At 39.3% G+C, this 8,000-nt stretch overlaps 1 pseudogene; it reads left to right on the top strand.

Moving 5' to 3' along the window:
• The first annotated feature begins 5,743 nt into the window (after positions 1–5,743).
• Positions 5,744–7,011, top strand: LOC110303119 (glyceraldehyde-3-phosphate dehydrogenase pseudogene; annotated as a pseudogene).
• Positions 7,012–8,000: the final 989 nt, after the last annotated feature.

The raw sequence follows: 8,000 nt of genomic DNA, 5'->3' as shown, positions 1-8,000 counted from the left end.
ATTTTTTTTTTAAAAATTTATTATTGTATCTATTTACATTCCAGTCATTGCTCCACTTCTTGTTCCCCTCTTCCACAATTCCTCATCCTGTTACTCCTCTCCTTGCCTCAGAAAGGGTGCTCCCCACCAGCCCTCTCCTTCCCCAAGCCTCATGTCTCTCGAGGATTAGCCCATCTTCTTCCACTGTACAATGTATTTTAGTCATATTCTTTTCAATCTCACAGCTCTTCCAGAATCTCCATCTGTGTTTTAACTTACTATTTGATAATCACATGTACTGTATTTTGATGATAATTTGACCTCCCCAAATTCTCCACTTCCCTACCCAGCCAACTTTATTTTCCTTCTCTCTGTCCAAAATAAAACAAGCAAGCAAATGAACAAACAAACAAAAAAACTTACATGAAGTTCAATTTTTGTGGCCTGAAAAACAGGAGCCTCAAGGTCTGCCTAGTGTGTGGCTAGTATGCCTTGTGTTTCTCCATTGGGGGAAAAATGGATTTTTCCATCTCTGAATGACTGGAGTTTGGCCAGCGGTAGGAACATACTACTGATTGTTTGGCACTTTTGTCTCATTTACGTGTATGCAGGCCTTGTTTGCTGTCAAGTCTCTGTGAGTTCATGAGCACCTATCCGAGTGTGTCTTGAACATGCTCTTTTCTCAAGATCCCTGACTTTTCTGCAATCTGTTTGTCCCACTTCTTCTGATCTCGATGGAAGGGACATCATATAATATCCATCTTAGGGTTGAACATTCCAAGATCTCTCATTTTCTGCATGTTGATTAGTTGGAGGTTACTTTGTTAATTTCAGTCTACTTCAAGGAAAAGCTTCTATGATGAATACCGAGCTATGTGTGCACTGATCTATGATACAGCAACATGTCAGAAAGATTCATTTTACTATTATAAATATTTATTAGAATAGTAGTAGTATACTTTAGGTTCCCTCACCAATCAAGTCACACGTTTGAAGCCTCACAGACAGTGTGAGATGCTGTTTTTTTATCTTGTGTAGAGAGACTTAAACCCATTTTATAAAAAGTAGTTGGTTACACCCTATAGTATCTGTGCCACTAAATTATGTGAGCATATCTTACAAGCAGGTTGCTTGCTCTGTAGATCTCAGGGTTATATTGGATGTGAATAATTATTATTTATCCAGTGGCAGGTGTAGCATTTTCAAGCTCTATGAACAATAGCTAAAAGGGAAGCCTTGATACTTAACTATTTTGGAGTAATTTATATTATTGTTACAATTCATCAGGCTTATATAAATCTACTTAATACCATAGTTGCTTTCTCAATCTAGATGTTTTTAAATATTTTTAAAAGAACTTGACTTTCTTTTTTCACAACAGGAAAAACTAGAAATCTTGTTAAATGATGCATACTACATTCTAGTAAATTTATATTCACACTGTCATATGCACAGGAATTACAAGGAAAACGTGAACATGCATGAAGCTAACAACACAGGGAACATAATTTCTAGTAGCATGTCCCCAAAATACATGTGTACAATAATTTTATATGCTTTAGGTTTTGAAATTTTCATACTTGTAATGCAATTTGATAAAATGTATCCCATATCTACCTCTTGAATTAGTCCCCTATTCCATTTATTTTCTTCCAAAATTTATTTGCCATCTTTTCCCCCCAAATCTCCCTGCATCCAACTAGTGCCACTTGGATGTACATATGGGTAGGTGGCAATCTATCGGAACATGGCTAGCTTTGCAGAGTCTTCATGTCACAGCAGCCATAATCTGATAAATGAATCCTTAGCTGAGGTGACACTTATATCCATGCTGGTATTTTGGTTGTCTTACTATATAGATCTTGTGAAGAATTTTTAAGATGTCTCCATTCTTGAGAAGGAAGTTATTGTTGATCCCTATGTGTAATATATATATATATATATATATATATATTATACTTATCTAATATACATATATCCATTACATCATGACAGGTTTTTATTTTCCGGGTCTTCACAAGATACCATTCTTGAAATTTGCCCTATAGTGACCATGGCAACTAGAATAGAATAATTCATCGGCAGTGGTACCCTGCTCTATGATAATTGTTATTGGGCTACATACATCCCTAGGAAGGGTCTATAGACAGATTTTACCTTCTATTCCTTCCTTTAGCTGCAAGTTCTCTTCTGGGGTACTATGCTATATATTGTAGTAAAAGACTGTTTGAAAACAGGATTGAATAATGCAGTTTCCATGAGATTAAAACTTATGATGCATTGGGACTTTGTGGTTATACATGGTTTGGGGTTACATATACTTCTGAAATAACTATACCCACTTTCTTTAAGAAAGTCCAAAAAATTCATTATTCTTACAAATTAGAATTTGGTAAAATATTTTTTCTGTTGTTGGTTTCCGTCCGGTATGCACTGGGTATTCATTTCTGTTTCAAAGTGATATTTTAAATAGCTAACTGACTAAAATTTTAGAGATGTTCTTTCATAATTTCAACTCCTTTTATGTCAGCTAACATCAAATTCATATTGTTCTAAAAATATGTGAAAGATGATAACAACTACATGATTGCATGAACCTTTATTCATATGATTATAACAAAAATATTGTATAAAGCAATTTGTAGCTGTTGATGGAAATCTTTAGTCTTTATAATTGATGGATATATTGACATTTGCAATTCTTTTGTATTCTTAATTAACATCAAAATTGCTACTACCCCCCAGTCATTATCCTCATAAAGTTTCTTCCTCCATCCCCTTACTTTCGCCTCTGAAAGGGTGGAGACCCCTGGATTTTGCCCAACCATGTCACCTCAAGTCTCTGTACGGTTAGGCAGCCCTCTGCTACATGTGTGCCACTGTCTCATTCTAGCCCAGACTAGAACCACTAGTTGGTGGTTCAGACTTAGAGATCTCCCAGAGGTCTAGGTTAGTTAACACTGTTGGTCATCCTGTAGGGTTCCTAACCCCTTCAGGGCCTTCAATCCTTTTTCACCTGCCATAATTGTTCCTGACCTCCATCCAAAGTTTGGTTACAGGTATCTGCATCTGTTTTAGTCTGCTGCTTTGTAGAGGCTCTCGGAGGACAATTATGCCAGGCTCCTGTCTGTAAGTATAACAGAGAACCATTAATAGTGTCAGGGATTGGAGCTTGCCAAAGGAATGGGTCTCAAGTTGGGTCAGCTATTGGTTAGTCATTTCTTCAGTCTCTATTCCATCTTTATCCCTGCATTTCTTTTAGACAGGACAGATTTTGGGTTGAAAGTTTTATGAGTGGGTTGTTGTCCTATCCCTCCACTGGGGGCCCTCCTTGGTTACAGGAGTTGGCCATCTGAGGTTACATGACCTCATTGTTAGTCATCTCAACAAATGTCACCCTCATTAACTCCTGGGAGCCTCCACTATCTCAGGGCTCAGGAATGGCCTGGAGATTCCCAACCTCAGCAGCTGCAGATTTCCATTCGTTCTCCTGGCATTTTGGGTCTCATTCCTATCTCTTCTTTCACCTGATCCTGCCCACATATTCCTTTGCCCCTCTCATCTCCCAACCAGGTCCTTCTTCTCTTGCTCCCATGACATTTTTGTTCACCATTCTAAGTGGGACTCCTGTCTCCACACTTATGTTCCTTCTTATTTAACATCTTTGAATCTGTAGGGTGTATCATGAATATTCTGTATCTTATGGCTAATATCCACTTATCACATGTCCTTTGGGTCAGAAAAACCTCACTTGGGATAATATTTTCTAGTTCCATCCATTTGCCTTTAATGATATCTCTGTTTTTAGTATCTGAGTAGTATTCCTCTGTGTAAATGAACTATGTTTGCTGTATCCATTTGTCAGTTGAGGCACATCTGTGTTGTTTCCAGTTTCAGTTTATTATGAATACAGCATCTTTGGGGGTGCATGCCCAGGAGCAGGACTGCTGTGTCTTCAGGTAGAACTAACTCCAATTTTCAGAGAAAATTCCAGATTGATTTTCAGAGTGGATATATAAGTTAGCAATCCCACCAGCCATAGAGAAGTGTGCCCCCCTCTTCATATCCTTTTCAGCATGTACTATTGCTTGAGTTATTATCTTAGACATTCTGATTGGTGTAAGCTAGAATTTCAGGGTCATTTTGATTTCCATTTCTTTCAAGTTTCATGAGGTCTCCATTATCAATTGTTGATCTTAAAGCATGAACCATTGGTATTCTGTGCAAAAAATTTTCTCCTGTACAAATGTGATCAATGCTATTTCCCACTTTCTCATTTATGTAGTGGATTACGTTGGTGGATTTCCATATATTAAACCATCCCTGCAAAACAAACAAACAAACAAACAAACAAAGACTAAGAACCAAAAAAATCTATTGTTTATAATGCAAATCTCAACTATAAAGCAATGACATCCCCATGTTAATGAAGAGAAGTAAATTCAGTTGGGCCTATTGTAAGTCTGTGATGAGAGCAACAAGGACTGAATAAAAAATCTGGAAACATGTTATCAATTAATATATAGATTAATCTTTACATTTTTTATAGATACCTATATCAGTGGTTCTCAACCTTCCTAATCCTGTGACTCTTTAATACAGTTCTATGTGTTGTATTGACCTCCAACCATAAAATTATTACATTGTTACTTTATAACTCTAATTTTGCTACTGTTATCAAAATAACAGTATATAAATATTTTATATGTAGGATATCTGACATGTGACCTCCAGAGAAATTTCTACCTACAGGTTGAAAAACACTGATCTGCATTATTTAACAAGATAAACTTTAAATGAAAAACAAGTATGTTTCAACTGGTCATGCAGCACCTACACGCAGTATAAGAATCTCGATCCGGAGGTACAGAGTCCTGACAATGTACATATACAAAGTTGTCTCTGATGTAAGACATGCAGAGGCCATTGTGAACATGCTACTGTATCTGATTTCATCCTCTAATGGGAAACAGGAGCATGGCAAGGACTAATACGGAGAGGTCATTAGCACAAGCACTCAGTTTCACAATGAAATCAAGATTTTAACACAGAAAGTTTCCACCCAGAATCCCTTTCTCTATCATTTAAATAAGTTTCTCCAGCCTTCTTCTGTAAAATATATCCTCATTTTGGAAATCTTATTTTTGAAACTGTTTTAATAAAACCATCTGTCTTCCTTTTCCATTGAAAAATTAAATCTATATTCAATTATGCAAGATATTTGTCATTGTTTAACCATGCCATTACCCATTTCCCATTACTTATTGGCTTCAAAATTAATATAGATCTTCTCATCTTAGGTCTATAGAAATCTCATCCTCCTCAAATGGATTTCAGAGAAACCAGTGGTTATTCTTATCCGTCATTCGTAAACTGATACTTTTTGAAATCATATCTTATTAAAGTATAAATTTCCCTTTAAGTTTTCATTATTCAAAGTTCCAACCTTTTTTTTTCTCCCATTTTCTACTGACTTTTTCATGTCCTGATGGTGTTTCTAAAAGTTCAAGAGTAAGTTTTTAATTTTTTTCCTCTTAGTATATCTATGTCACAGACTGATTATTATAGAACAGGTACCTACGATAGTGTATTTACGGAGACCCACCATATTATCCCAATAACAATATTGTGAAATATTTATGACACTTTTTCTAAACTGAGTATGGAATTTATTGATGTATCTATATCCACATAAAATAGTTTTGCTGCAAAATTAGAAAGAGAAAGGAGGAAGGGATTGCTTTAAGACTGAAAATAGTCTCTGCTCCTCCCTGTTTTCAGAGACAGCCGCATCTTCTTGTGCAGTGCCAGCCTCGTCCCGTAGACAAAATGGTGAAGGTCGGTGTGAAGGGATTTGGCCGTATTGGGCGCCTGGTCACCAGGGCTGCCTTCTGCTCTCCACATGGCAAAGTGGACATTGTTGCCATCAACAACCCCTTCATTGACCTCAACTACATGGTCTACATGTTCCAGTATGACTCCAACCATGGCAAATTCAACGGCACAGTCAAGGCCGAGAATGGGAAGCTTGTCATCAATGGGAAGCCCATCACCATCTTCCAGGAGCGAGACCCTGCTAACATCAAATGGGGTGAGGCAGGTGCTGAGTATGTTGTGGAGTCTACTGGTGTCTTCACCACCATGGAGAAGGCCGGGGCCCACTTGAAGGTTGGAGCCAAAAGGGTCATCATCTCCGCCCCTTCTGCTGATGCCCCCATGTTTGTGATGGGTGTAAACCATGAGAAATATGACAACTCACTCAAGATTGTCAGCAATGCATCCTGCACCACCAACTGCTTAGCCCCCCTGGCCAAGGTCATCCATGACAACTTTGGCATTGTGGAAGGGCTCATGACCACGGTCCATGCCATCACTGCCACCCAGAAGACTGTGGATGGCCCCTCTGGAAAGCTGTGGCGTGATGGTCGTGGGGCTGCCCAGAACATCATCCCTGCATCCACTGATGTTGCCAAGGCTGTGGGCAAGATCATCCCAGAGCTGAACGGGAAGCTCACTGGCATGGCCTTCCGCGTTCCTACCCCCAATGTGTCCGTCGTGGATCTGACGTGCCGCCTGGAGAAACCTGCCAAGTATGATGACATCAAGAAGGTGGTGAAGCAGGCATCTGAGGGCCCACTGAAGGGCATCTTGGGCTACACCGAGGACCAGGTTGTCTCCTGAGACTTCAACAGCAACTCCCACTCTTCCACCTTCGATGCCGGGGCTGGCATTGCTCTCAATGACAACTTTGTCAAGCTCATTTCCTGGTATGACAATGAATACGGCTACAGCAACAGGGTGGTGGACCTCATGGCCTACATGGCCTCCAAGGAGTAAGAAACCCTGGACCACCCACCCCAGCAAGGACACTGAGAGCAAGAGAGAGGCCCTCGGTTGCTGAGGAGTCCCTATCCCAACTCAAGGCCCCCAACACTGAGTATCTCCCTCACAATTTCCATCCCAGACCCCCATAATAACAGGAGGGGCCTAGGGAGCCCTCCCTACTCTCTTGAATACCATCAATAAAGTTCGCTGCACCCACAAAAAAAAAGACTGAAAATAGTAATGAACTAAAACTGTAGGTTATCCATATAACTTTTAATATACAAGAGTTCCTTATTTTTTAAAGCACCATTGTTCACTACCATGAACTTCAACTTTATTATCCAATGATATTTTATTTTATCCTTTGCCACCTAGGCAAATGGGATGCTCTTTTTCTCATGGCATGAGAAGTGTCCCTTTATGTACTTCAGCAGCTGCCTGCATCCATCTATAGTATAAGTGGTAATGATAACTTTTTAAACACAGAAATCCCTTCATGTCTTTATCTTGCCAAAAAGACTCAGGAAGCTCCATTTGTACTGTAACAACATAGAGATGCCATCTGGATCTTCTTTGAAAGACCATAATCAACATACTAACATATTAACCTGACTTGCATTTTAGAAACCTTCCAATGTGGGTTCTTGTTGCAGGAAATACTAAAAAAAAAAAAAAAAAAAAAAAGCACAGTCCTGGGCTATCACCAGCTACTGGGTCTCGGCGACTCCACTGCTACCATGGCTAACCCCAAGCAGAAACCACCCATCTCGCGGTTCTCTTGCTGCAGATTCTCCTCATATTCCCAGCCATCCACCTGTTGTCGTCGGCAGCCCCAAATCCCACTAACCCAGTAAAATCAAAACTGTAAAGGCTTCAATTTATAAGTCAGATTTATATCAGTAAATTCTCACCCCACAAAACGCCTACACAAAGAACTCAGAGCCAACTGATATTGATATAACTTTCTCACCTAGATAAGACAAATTGCCCTATAATTATCCATTCCTTATAAGATATTCATAGCTACCTGTGGCTATTTAAAGCCATGCGGAACTTGGATCGTCTTCCTCTTCCTCCATTTTCCTTCCTTCCTCTCTCTGTCCACTCTCTCCTGTCTCTAAAACTCTCTGCCCGCCTGCCTTATCCATTGCCCAATCACAGGCTTCTTGTTGTACTAATATTTAAATTAATTGGGG

Source organism: Mus caroli, unplaced genomic scaffold, assembly GCF_978045245.1.
Source record: "Mus caroli unplaced genomic scaffold, Mus_caroli_1 scaffold_9, whole genome shotgun sequence".
Taxonomy (NCBI): domain Eukaryota; kingdom Metazoa; phylum Chordata; class Mammalia; order Rodentia; family Muridae; genus Mus; species Mus caroli.
Note: the sequence above shows the minus strand (reverse complement) of the source record. Positions and strands in the feature narration are given on the sequence as shown.